The 13,513-nt window shown below is 40.7% G+C and overlaps 1 pseudogene across 1 annotated transcript; it reads right to left on the reverse strand.

The window, feature by feature from the left end:
• Window positions 1–266: 266 nt before the first annotated feature.
• Window positions 267–670, reverse strand: LOC309826650 (prefoldin subunit 4-like; annotated as a pseudogene). Its single transcript has one exon. The product of its transcript is annotated as a prefoldin subunit 4-like (transcript).
• Between the last annotated feature and the right edge of the window lie 12,843 nt (window positions 671–13,513).

The following is a 13,513-nucleotide window of genomic DNA, read 5'->3' on the forward strand; positions in this document are numbered from 1 at the left end:
ACCTAAACAGATAAAGCCAATAGAATAATTTATCCTTCTTTTTTTAAAAAAAAGTCATTTTAAACATTATTCAAGTTTAATACAGAGGACAAACTAGTGGTTACCAGTGGGGAGAGGGAAGAGGGGAGGGGATTAAGAGGTTTAAACTATTATGTGTAAAATAAGCTACAAGGATATATTGTACTCAGGGAATATAGTCAATATTTTATGATAACAAAAGAATTATTCAAGTTTATTAAACAAATTTTTAAGGTCTTATAAGATGTTCAACTTTCATCAGCTTCAAGATTTATGTTGCTCCCAAATTTTGCATATGACTGAACTTCCAAATCTAATACTCACTGAATTGACTGCAGTCTGGATTCTAAGGCATCAATTTCTTCTTGTAAATTTTTCTTTGCTTCTTCTAACACTTCTTGTGCTCATTGTTGAGAATGGCTCATGAAAACATCGCCAATTTTAAATCATTTTGATATCATTAAGCAGTCATCACCTGCAAGCATGATGTCCCCACAAGCATCTTCCAGATTTCGAAGTTGTTTCTTTTTTACTTCTATTTCTTCCTTCAGTTCTGGGATTCTACTTGTCTTCTGTGCAAATGTGTCTTTTGTTTGTCTTCAAAAGTAACATTGACATCTTCTGCAGCCACCTTCTTCACAGTGGCTGCCATCTTGGTAGAATCATCCATTCTTTACTTGATTCTGTTGAAAAGAAAACTGAATCTAAAAACACTCGGTGCAATGCTCTCAGAATCCATTTTCTTCTGTCCACTTCTGTCCTCTGCTTAGTTTGGCTGCTCTCACCTCAAAGGCCCTGTAAACCTCCAACCCTAAACTATTCAGCTCTTTCTCATTTCCCTCACCTCACCCCCAGTACTTTATTAAGCGGATTAACTTGGCCCCTTGTCCAGCAATAGGGAAAATAAAGGGAAAAACTGCAGGATCCCTCATAGGATTCCTTTGGCAGGATGGGATCCTGTGTAGTGACCCCTGTCCCATTCCCATTACTACTATTATTTAAAGCTGTGACAGGACAAAAATGATTAACATATGAGTATTCAAGAGCTTGTCCTAACCCCTGCCCACTAAAAAGACTACATTTTCCCTTCAGTTTCTGCCCATCCTCGCCTGTAAGGAGGGTCTTGCAATGCCAGGTAGAATCTTTTACTTTGGGAATGGAGAACAGAGTTGGAGGGAAAGCAGAGAGGAACCAGATCAGAGGGCAGCAGGGAGGGGGAGGGACTTGGCAAAAGAAGTTAAATCTATTTACTTTCTTAAGAATACAGGAGGGAGGTTTCACTACTGCCCAAGATGTAGAAAGCTGGAAGGAGAAGTGCCCCCATCCTCACAAGAAAAAGCCAGATAAACTACAGATAAGATTATAAAGAGGCAGCTTTGGGAGTGAGGATGTGCAGGACTCTCATCTGGAACAAAACCCTTAAGCTACTTGGGCAAAGGTAGCGAACATTTTTGTCCCCAGGGGCACAGGCAAGATCCCACTGCTGATGAGAGAAGGCTAAAAGAAAACTCCCTCTACCCTGATAGAGGGCAGAGAACTGTCCCAGGCCCAGAAGCCTGAACTAATACCACTGCTAGAGGTCCCCTCCTGCCGGAGGAGGGCAGGAAATCCTATTCAGTGCAAGACTCACCACAAATGTAAGGCAGAGATTGGCTTCCATGGGGAGGAGGGGCAGGAACACTGAGAAAGCCCCACCTCTGAGGCCCAGGCACACAGGTCCAGCCTAAGACTCAGCCAGACCCATGACAAAGAGGACATCTCCCCACTCACTGATCCAGACGTTGGGACTATCAGAGGAGGACTTTAAAATACCTAAAATTAATATATTATAGAATCTAGTGGAAAAGGTGGACAACACACAAGAACAGATGGAAGAATTTCAGCAAAGAGATGGAAACCCAGATTGAGTCCAGTGGAAATCCTAGAAATAAAAATCACAGTATCAGAGATGACAAATTCCTTCAGTGGCTCGTCAGTAGACTGAAAATGGCTGAGGGGTGATTCAGTGAAGACAGACCAATAGAAATTACCTAAACTAAGACACAAAGAAAACAAGAGTGACAAAAAACAAACAAGCAAAACAGAGAACTCAAGAGCTGTGAGATAATATCAAACAGTCTAACGTAAGTGTAATTGGAGCCCCAGAAAGGGGAGAGAGAGTGAGAGCAAGAGTGAGAGTCCTTTTATTGTTCAAGAGGAGGGTAGGGCTTCCCTGGTGGTGCAGTCGTTGGGAGTCCGCCTGCCGATGCAGGGGACAAGGGTTCGTGCCCCGGTCTGCGAAGATCCCATATGCTGCGGAGCGGCTGGGCCCATGAGCCATGGCTGCTGAGCCTGCACGTACGGAGCCTGTGCTCCGCAACAGGAGAGGCCGTAACAGTGAGAGGCCCATGTACCGCAAAAAAAAAAAAAAAGAGGAGGGTAAAGATATTAACTACATTGGATTTTGGTAAATTCATGATGCTCTTTTAATGTCTAAAGAAACCACTAAGAAGATAAAAACAGAGCATATATCTTGATATGATTTCAATTTTCTTAAATTTACTGTGGCTTGATTTGTGACCCAAGATGTGATCTATCCTGGAGAATATTCTGTGCGCACTTGAGAAGAAAGTGTAATCTGCTGTTTTTTGATGGAATGTCCCATAAATATCAATTAAATCTATCTGGTCTATTGTGTCATTTAAAGCTTGTGTTTCCTTATTTATTTTCTGTTTGGATGATCTGTCCATTGATGTAAGTGAGGTGTTAAAGTCCCCCACTATTATTGTGTTACTGTCGATTTCCTCTTTTATAGCTGTTAGCAGTTGCCTTATGTAATGAGGTGCTCCTGTGTTGGGTGCATATATATTTATAATTGTTATATCTTCTTGGTTTGATCCCTTGATCATTATGTAGTGTCCTTCCTTGTCTCTTGTAACATTCTTTATTTTAAAGTCTATTTTGTCTGATATGAGAATTGCTACTCCAGCTTTCTTTTGATTTCCATTTGCATGGAATATCTTTTTCCATCCCCTCACTTTCAGTCTGAATGTGTCCCTAGGTCTGAAGTGGGTCTCTTGTAGACAGCATATATATGGGTCTTGTTTTTGTATCCATTCAGTGAGCCTGTGTCTTTTGGTTGGAGCATTTAATCCATTCACGCTTAAAGTAATTATCGATATGTATGTTCCTATGACCATTTTCTTAATTGTTTTGGGTTTGTTTCTGTAGGTCCTTTTCTTCTCTTGTGTTTCCCACTTAGAGAAGTTCCTTTAGCATTTGTTGTAAAGCTCGTTTGGTGGTGCTGAATTCTCTTAGCTTTTGCTTGTCTGTAAAGCTTTAGATTTCTCCATCGAATCTGAATGAGATCCTTGCTGGGTAGAGTAATCTTGGATGTAGGTTCTTCCCTTTCATCACTTTAAGTATATCATGCCACTCCCTTCTGGCTTGTAGAGTTTCTGCTGAGAAATCAGCTGTTAACCTTATGGGAGTTCCCGTGTATGTTATTTGTCATTTTTCCCTTGCTGCTTTCAGTAATTTTTCTTTGTCTTTAATTTTTGCCAATTTGATTACTATGTGTCTCGGTGTGTTTCTCCTTTGGTTTATCCTGTATGGGACTCTCTGCACTTCCTGGACTTGGGTGGCTATTTCCTTTCCCATGTTAGGGAAGTTTTCGACTATAATATCTTCAAATATTGTCTCGGGTCCTTTCTCTCTCTCTTCTCCTTCTGGGACCCCTATAATGCAAATGTTGGTGCGTTTAATGTTGTCCCAGAGTTCTCTTAGGCTGTCTTCATTTATTTTCATTCTTTTTCTTTATTCTGTTCTGCAGCAGTGAATTCCACCATTCTGTCTTCCAGGTCACTTATCCATTCTTCTGCCTCAGTTATTCTTCTATTGATTCCTTCTAGTGTAGTTTTCATTTCAGTTATTGTATTGTTCATCTCTGTTTGTTTGTTCTTTTATTCTTCTAGATCTTTGTTAAACATTTCTTGCATCTTCTTGATCTTTGCCTCCATTGTTTTTCCAAGGTCCTGGATGATCTTCACTATCATTATTCTGAATTCTTTTTCTGCAAGGTTGCCTATCTCCACTTCATTTAGTTGTTTTTCTGGGGTTTTATCTTGTTCCTTCATCTGGTACATAGCCCTCTGCCTTTTCATCTTGTCTATCTTTCTGTAAATGTGGTTTTTGTTCCACAGGCTGCAGGATTGTAGTTCTTCTTGCTTCTGCTGTCTGCCCTCTGGTGGTTGAGGCTATCTAAGAGGCTTGTGCAAGTTTCCTGATGGGAGGGACTGGTGGTGGGTAGAGCTGGCTGTTGCTCAGAGCATATATCTTTGAGACTAGTAGAGGGGAATATGGAATGGCACCAAATAATCAACCCAAATGAAGGTGAGAAAGGAGGGAAAAAGAAATAAAGTAAATAGAAGCACAAGTAAATGATAGATATAAATCCAATATATCTGTATTTAAATAAATATAAATAGAGTAAATGCTCTAGTTCAAATACAGAGGTTTTCTGTTCATCAAAAGGCATGATAAAGAGTGAAACGCAAGCCATAAAGTAAGGAAAAACATGTGCAATGCATTACACCAGAAAAGAAATTACACCCAGAATATATAAAGAAGTTCTAGGAAATAATGAGAAAAAGATAAGAATCAAATTGAAAAATGAGCAAAAAAACTTGAACAAGCACTTCATAAAGAGAAAATTCAAGTGGTCAATAAATACATGAAAATAAACTCAACTTTAAGAATAATCAGAAAAATGAAAATTAAAAATAAGATTTCACTCAAAATAATTTGTCACTAGAGAAACACAAATTAAAACAACAATGACATTCTACTACACAATTATTAAAATGGCTAAAATCCAAAAACTGGACAATACCAAATGCTGATGAGGATGTGAAGTAACAGAACTCTTATTCACTGCTGGTGGGAGTGAAAAAATAATGTATATGTATACACACACACACATACTAGGCTTGGAAAAACTTGTACATATACAAAAATATTTCTAGCATAGCAAAAAACTAAAAACCATCCACTTTTGTTAGACTGGAAAATACATAGTGTTATGTCCATTCAATGGAATACTATACAACAGTAACAATGAACAGCCACATCCATCAACATAGAAATAACTTACAAACATAATGTCGAGTGAAAGAAGCAAATCATAGAAGGATAAATTCAGTATAACTTCACTTATATAAAGTTCAAAAACTGAAAAATGTATTATTTAGTCATGCACAAGTAGATGATAAACTATTAAAAAAAACAAAAACAAGGACATGACTATAATAAAAACCAGGAGAGTGGTTTTGTCTTGAGAAGAAAAGAGGAATGTGACAAGAAGAATCACAGACTTGGAGAGTGGCTGGCAGTGTCCTATTTCTTAACTTGGTTGGCTTCTACACGAATGTTTGATTTATAATTATCCTTTAAACTGTATAAAAACGTTATGTGCTCTTCTGCATAGATTATATATTTCTAATTTTAAAAATTATTAATGAAGAGTATAGAACCATCTATTCCTACTGCATTAGCCTCTTTCTAGTGCTAGCACTTTAGCCTGCTAACCTGCAGAGAGCAGTCAACCTACCCCCTCAGGCCCTGCCACTGGTAGAGGCAAGGTTGGTATCACTTAGGCATGACCTTCACCCACTCCCACTACACTTCATGCCTTGCTCCCTAGTGCTACTATTTCTACCACCAGTGCACATTTCTGGCAATTCTCTTTGGCCTGGGTAGCTCTTATGCAGTTAACAACTATGTGCCAGGTACTGTTCTACGAACTGTGGATATAGCAGGGAACAAGACAAGAAAACTTTTCCTCAACCAATTTACATTATATTCTAGTGCAGGCAGACACATATGTCAATAAACAAAGAAGGTGGTTTCAGGTACTAAGTTCCATGGAATAGATAAAATAGGGTAACATGGAGTCAGAAGTAGGCTTTTGCCAGGACAATGTGGGAAGGTCTTTCGGAGAAGATAATACTTGAGGGGAAACATGTCTGACGATGAAGGAAGCAGTTCTGTAGAAAAGACTTCAAGACAAAATTAACAGTAAGTGCAAAGGTCCTGAGACAGGAATCAGTTTGCCATGTCTAGGAACAGAGAGAAGGCTGCTGTGGCTAGAGCACATGAATGAGGAGAAGGACGAGATGAGGCTAGAGAGGTAGGCAAGGGTCAGTCGCACCAGGGTTAGGGGGAGGGATGTCATCCTAAGTGCAGTGAGAAGCCATAGGGTGTTTGTTTGTTTGATATTTAACCCAAGGGTTAGTTACAAAATTTAAAACAACTCTTTAACAACAGCTTAATTGAGGTATAATTCACAAGCCACAGAATTCCCCTTTTTAAAGTGAAAATTCAATTGTTTTTACTGTATTCACAGAGTTGGACAATCATCTCCACAAACAACTTTAGAATATTTGCATCATATCAATATGAAAAAAAAGATGAAAACCACATACCTATTAGCAGTCACTTCTTCTCACCCCGAACCCCAAGCTCTAGGCAAGGGATGATCTACTTTCTGTATGGATTTGCCTATTCTGTACATTTCATATACATGGAATTATACAATATGTGGAGTTTTGTGACTGGCTTCTTTCACTTGGCATTTTTGTTTTGGGCCCTTTTTTCTTTCTTTTGGCTTTCTTAGTGTAAAAACTTCTTTTTCTTTTACTTCTTTTCTGTCTATTAATTAATAAGAAAGAGATGTTGAAGTCTCTGAACATAATTATGATTTTGTCTATTTTTCCTTGCAATGCTAGCAGTTTTTCTATAATATATTTTCAAATTATTAGGTGCATATGCTTTTAGAATTATGTCCTTCTGATGAATTCACTCCTTTCTCATTAGGAAATGATATTCTTTATCCCTGATTATATTCTTTGCTCTGAAATCTACTTTATCTGACATTAATATAGTCACTCGAACTCTCTTTGTACTATTGATAGTATGGTATATATTTTTCAATCCTTAAAATTGAAGTATAGTTGATTTACAATATTATATTAATTTCAGGTGTACAACATAGTGATTCAATATTTTTTATAGATTATACTTCATTTAAAGTTATTATAAAATATTGGCCATATTCCCTGTTCTGTAGAATTGATCGTATAATCTTGTATTATTTTATACATAGCAGTTTGCACCTCAGTCCATTTACTTTTAACCTATTTATGACTTTATTTTTCGAGTGAGTTTCTTGGACGAAGCACGACGTTGAGTCTTGGTTTTATATTTAATCTAATGCTTTATACCTTTTAGTTGAGGGTATATAATTTACATTTAATGTGATTATTTGTATGGTTAGGGTGAAATCTATCATCTTGCCATTAGATCTATCTCTTTGTTCCCATGTATGCTCACCCAGCTTCCCTTAAGGACAACATCCCACATAACCATAGTGTGTTGTCAAAAATCATCACCTTCATTTTTGAGACTTATTTTCAGTGGGTTCAGAATTTTAGGTTGATAGTTCCTTCAGTACTTTAAAATATTGTCCCACTCTCTTCTTGCTTGTTTCTGAAGAGAAATCTGTTATTATCCTTATTTTTGTTCCTTCGTGTTGCGGTATGTCTTTTTCCTCGTGCTGGTGCTAAGGTTTTCTCTTCATCATTGATTTTGAGCAGTTGACTGTGAAGTGTCTAGGTACAGTCTTTCATGTTTCTTGCACTTGCAGTTCATTGAGCTTCCTGGATATGTGGGTTTATAGCTTTCATCAAATTTGGGGAAACGTTGGCCATTATTTTCAGGTATTTTTCTGTCCCCTACTCCCTTTTGTTTCCCCAGGGTACCAAATTACACACATATTAGACTGCTTGAAGTTGTCTCACAGTTAACTGATGCTCTTTTCATTTTTAAAAGTTTTCTTCTTACTCCCTGTGTTTCACTTTGAATAATTTCTATTATTGTCATGAAGTACCCTAATTTTTCTTCTGAAATGCCTAATCTGCTGCTAATCTCATTCACCGTATAGCTCAGATATTACAGTTTTCATCTCTAAAAGTTTCAATTGGCTCTTTATATCTTCTATGTCTCCATTTAAAATTTCAATACATATATGTAGTTATAAAAACATTTTAAAACGTTCCCCTCTGTTAGTTTTTACATCTGTGGTAATCCTGGGCCTGTTTTGATTATTTGAGTTTTCTTATTGTAGGTTGTATTTTCCTGCTTATTTGCATTTCTGATCATTTTTATTCGATGCAAGTAATTGTGAATATTACCTTGTTGAGTGTTGGATATTTTTATATTTCTATAAATATTCTTGAACTTTGTTCTGGGGTGCACTTAAATTAGTTTGAAACAGTTTGATCGTCTTGGGGTATTTCTTTTAAGGTTTGTTAGGCAGGATGAGAACGGCAATTCGTCCAGGGCTTATTATTCCCCACGACTAAGGCTAAACTCTTTTGAGCACTCTACCTGAAGCCTTGTGAAATATGTAGCTTTTCAGTCTGGCTGGTGGGAACCAACACTATTCCTGGCCTTGTGTGAGTGCCAGTTACTATTTCCTCTAATATTTCCAGGTGGTTCTTTCCCCAGTCCTTTGATAGTGTCTTCACACACATGTGCCAATCAGCATTCTGCTGAACACATGAGGTGTCCCTCTGCAGATCCCAGGAGTTTCTCTGTGACGCGCTCCTTCCCTGTTCTTTGTCCTGCACGGTCGATCTCCCTTAGTCTCTCTGGACTCTTAGTTCTCCCTTCTCAAGCACCAGCTCCTCCTGGGTTCTCCTGTTCTAGGGTCTGGAAACTCTCTCCTGTGTTAGGTTCCCCCCTCTCAAGAATCACTGTCCTTTGGTGTTTGTTGTCTAGCGTCTTGAAAACCATTGTTTCATATATTTCATTTGGTTGTTGTTTTTTCAGGCAGAAGAGAAATCTAGTCCCTGTTATTCCATTTTGGCCAGAATCAGAAGACCGTGGCCTGAGGGGTCCTATTGAGGCACGTTTGTAGGTTGGAATGATCTAGGAAAGGGAGAGAGGGAGAGAGAGAGAGGGTGCTGCAGAGAAAGGAGATAATTGAAGGAGGGAAATCCTTAAGAAGCAGGAGGATGTCATCCAGATCCCTGGGAGAGGGTGTGATCTTACTAAGGAACTGGAATACTTTCTCCATTATGACTAGAGGGAAGGCAGGCATGTGGGTCCAGCTGTAAGTAAATCAGTAGGAATAGTGGTTGGGAGAAGTGTCTTAATTTGGGTTCCGCCCGCAGACCATGAGACAAAGAGTTGCGTGTAAGTCATTCTTTAGGAGGGGATCCCTGGAAACACTATTACAGGAGTGGGGAAGTGAGGCAGGCAGGGGAAAGCAGCAAACAAAGGCAACATGACCAAGCAAGTTACCACTGTGGGTAACTGGAGCTTAGCGTGGGGAAAATGCCTCCGAGTTATCCCAAATTAAGAGGTGAGAGAGCTGGCTTATTTTGTTATCAGCTCCCATTGGTCCCTGGTTGACTGGAGGGCCATAAATTTCCCAGCATTTCACTACCTGCATGGGGCACAACAGGTCCCTGTGCCAGAGAAAGCCCTTGGGCGGACGGAGAGGCCAAAGCTGGGAGATGGAGTCCAGCCAGCCGCCCCTGAAATGGAAACGCTTAAAGTGGCGATGAGTGGGGCACCAATAGCATCTCAGCGTACGCTACAGACGGTCACTGCCACTTGTGAGTCCAGGGTTTAGTCTATACAATATGAGGCAAGGTCATTGTCTGAGGGGGAGATTGGAGGGATGAGGAAATGTCACTCTCAGTTGGGGTGCCCTAAGTGAGACTGCACAGGCCCGGGTGCTACAGCTGTTGATCAGCCCTTGATTTTAATACAGGCACACACGTGTGTGTGCACAGGCAGCCATCTTCCTCAGAGCACCCCCACGGCGCGGAGTCCATAGGGCTGTGTAAGGCACACAGCACAGATGTGGCGGAGGGAGCAAGAAGCAGTGGAAAGAGCACTAAACGTGGAGCCATGAGCCCTGGTTCTTCCCTTTAGTGATCTGTGAGATGCCAGGAACTGGTTTCCCAGTCAGTAAAATGGTGCTAACTTACCTCCCAGGACTATTGTGAGAAAGAAGGGAAACAGGGCACGTGAGAGCGCTCCATAAACTTAGAGCACTGTGTACACACTGCCAGAGGCCACCTGGTACTTGTAAGACGCCCCACAGAAAGACTCGCTAAAGAAAACCCACACAAAATCACAAGCAAACCTCTGGTAGGTCAACAAAAGACTTGATATTGAAAGTGTGGTCTGTGGTTCAGCAGCACTGGCACCATCTGAGATCTTGTTAAAAATGCAGAATTCAGATACCAGCCCAGAACTGAACCCAAATTACTGAATCAGAATCTGCTTTTTAACAAATCCCCACGTAGTTCAAATGCACAAAGAAGCAGGAGACTCACTGGTCCTGTGCTCGGGTCAGGGCCTGCCTCTGTTCCCTCACTTACCCCTCTGACTTCTGGGGCAGCTCAGCTGCCTCCACCTTAGATTTTGGGCTCTGGTCTGGATCTGCTCCAGGGAGAGACTGAGCCTGAATTATGCCCCCCTCTTACTCCTTTAGCAAGGCTGTGTATTCTCATTGCGGAGCTGAAAAATTATAACTATGTTCATAATAATGATTCTGAAGAAACAAGAGATGGCTGAATCATGTTCAGGATGGTAGGATAATGTATTTCTGAAATTTACGTTCTAAAGAGGTTAAAATTAACAACAACAACAACAACAATGTCCTGTTGCTTAATTTATTTGAACTGTGGCAATCCGGAAAAGTCGTCACTATGAAATGACTCATTCCCTGAGGGTTCTGAATAAGATTCTAAAATCACCACCCATGGTTTTCCTGCACTTTGAAGTGACAGAACAAATGACAGCAGAGATGGGCACTGTGCTCTGAGTCCAGAGTGGCTGATACACAAATATCTCACAACAATAACATCCTCATCCAAAAACAGCCTGCAATAAGGATGTTATTTCTGGGATTTGCTCGTGCATTTTAATGTTAATAAGCATTTGTGCAACTGTGGGCAGAGCCCCAGGACCAGAATGGTCTGAGGTTTTTTTATACAGCCAATCAACAAATTTGTTGATGCCTCATCCACGCCAGGTCCTATGCTAGGGACGTGAAGCGGAATCCAACTCCCAGAGCAAAACTTTCATGGAGCAAAAATTGGGAGGCATAATGAAAATATAGAAGAGCTATAATGGAGATATAGATGAGAGGCTCAGGGGGAAAAGGTTCGGGAAAGTATCTCTGGAAGTGACCTTGGAGATGCAGGGTGAGAAGGGATTTGGTCAGTAATCAGGGATAAGTGCAGTGTAGTAGGAACACAAGGCCCAGGAGGTGAAAGAGCTTGTCAGGGTTCTTTTTCCAGCAGGATAACAATCTAATGCTATGGAGAAAAACTGAAGATAAATAGTCCTTTCGATCATGTAACAAACCATGGATAACTCCATGAGACCCTGACAGAATGCTTTGTTGGCCTCTGGGTGTGTAACAGCCTCCAGGGGACTGCTCTGAGCTCACTGCTCCCTAGCCACTCCACACTCAAGCCCAATTTCCCACCCCATCTTTGGGTTACCTGCCTATTCCGTTCTTCTACCCTCTTGCCCATGGAAGATGTCTACCCTCCTTCCAGCATCAGCTCTGGTGTTGCTAATGAAACCAAGAATTAGAAGAAAAGGAGTTGATCTTTCTTGGTTTGGGACAACTTGAGGCTGAAGTACTTATAGGAAATCCACTTGAGGATGTCTCAAGGCAGTTGGTTTTGGCTCAGGGAAGAGATAATATTGTAAATACGGATTTGAGATGCAACAAAAAATTGAAGCAAATGTTACCTACCCACCTACCTGCTTCTGTTCCTGAATATCTTCTTTCTCTTCTGTTGTAATGGATGAACCCAGCACGTCCGCAAATCCCTTCCCTTCCCACTATTCAAGTACAGTGCACGAGGGCTTCCATGGTGGTGCAGTGGTTAAGAATCTGCCTGCCAGTGCTGGGGACACGGGTTCAAGCCCTGGTCTGGGAAGATCCCACATGCCACAGAGCAACTACGCCCGTGCACCACAACTACTGAGCCTGCACTCTAGAGCCCGCGAGTCACAACTACTGAAACCCATGCATCTAGAGACTGTGCTCCGCAACAAGAGAAGCCACTGCAATGCAAAGCCCACTCACCGCAGCGCGAAGCCTGCTCACCGCAACGCAAAGCCCACTCACCGCAATGAGAAGCCCGCGCACCGCAATGAAAGGTAGCCCCCGCTCTCCGCAAATAAGAAAGCCTGCGCGCAGCAACTTAGACCCAACGCAGCCAAAAATAAATAAATAAATTTATATTATAAAAAAACAATAAAGAACAGTGCACGAGCAATTCTCCTCTCTCCTGCATTATAAACTTTCTCCTCTCCATCGGATCAATCCCATCAGGAATCCCATTTCCTTAAGTTACAAAACTAAAATAAAAAACAAACTTCTTGACCCCACTTGCCTTTCTAGAAATTTCTCCTTTACAGCAACTCATTGAATTATCTATATTCTCAGTCACCAGTTTCCTCCTCACATTCTCCTCTAGCTTTTATCCCTATCTCCGCCATAACTGCTCTTCCCAAAGTCACCAATGACTTCACATGGCTAACTCTGTGAGTTCTCATTTTATTTGACTTAGCAGCTTTCTTCAGCTGTTTCCAAGAAACTACCACCTCAATCTCCAGCTTTACCTCCCATCCTTCTGGCCACTCCTTCTCAGTCTCTTTTCTGGTTCTGCCTCATCTTCCTGACCCCTGTGTGCTGGACTGCCCAGGGATCAGCCCTTGGACCTCTTTTCTTCCCTACCTATCTACTTGACTTTTCCACTTGACGTCTAGCAGGTATCTTGAATTTAGTTTATCCTAAACTGAGCCTTTGATATTCTCCTTCAAAATTAGATCTTCACAACATTGTAAAGCAACTATACTCCAATAAAACTTAATTTTTTAAACATTAGATCTTCCCATAGTCTTTCCTACTTCAGTTAATGGCTACTCTACTCTTCCAAATAGCTCATGACAAAATCTTGTGTTGATGATGATGCCAGCAAAATGGTGGAGTAGTCAGCTCCAAGCTCCCATCGTCCCACAGAAACATTGAAAAACAAGCAGAAACTGTCAGAACCAACTTTGTCAGACTCTGGAATATAGACAAAGGTTTACAGCAATAACCAAATGCTGAATCAAGCAAAAGGCAACTTGAAAAGTGCGGGATGGTCACTAGGGGTTGGGGGGGGGCAGGAATAGAAGTTATTATATAATGGGTACTGAGTTTCAGTTGGGGATGAGGAAAAAGTTCTGGAGACAGATAGTGGTAATGGTTGCACAACAATCTGAGTGTACATAATGCCAATGAACTATGCACTTAAAATGGTTAAAATGGTAAACTTTATGTTATGTATATTTTACCACAATAAAAAAAATGAGACAGAAAAAAAACATAGGAAAGCTTTATGGCATTTTACTAGCCTTCACCCTATCCTCTCCC

The sequence above is a fragment of the Grampus griseus genome (assembly GCF_964374135.1).
Source record: "Grampus griseus genome assembly, chromosome: 8".
Lineage (NCBI taxonomy): Eukaryota > Metazoa > Chordata > Mammalia > Artiodactyla > Delphinidae > Grampus > Grampus griseus.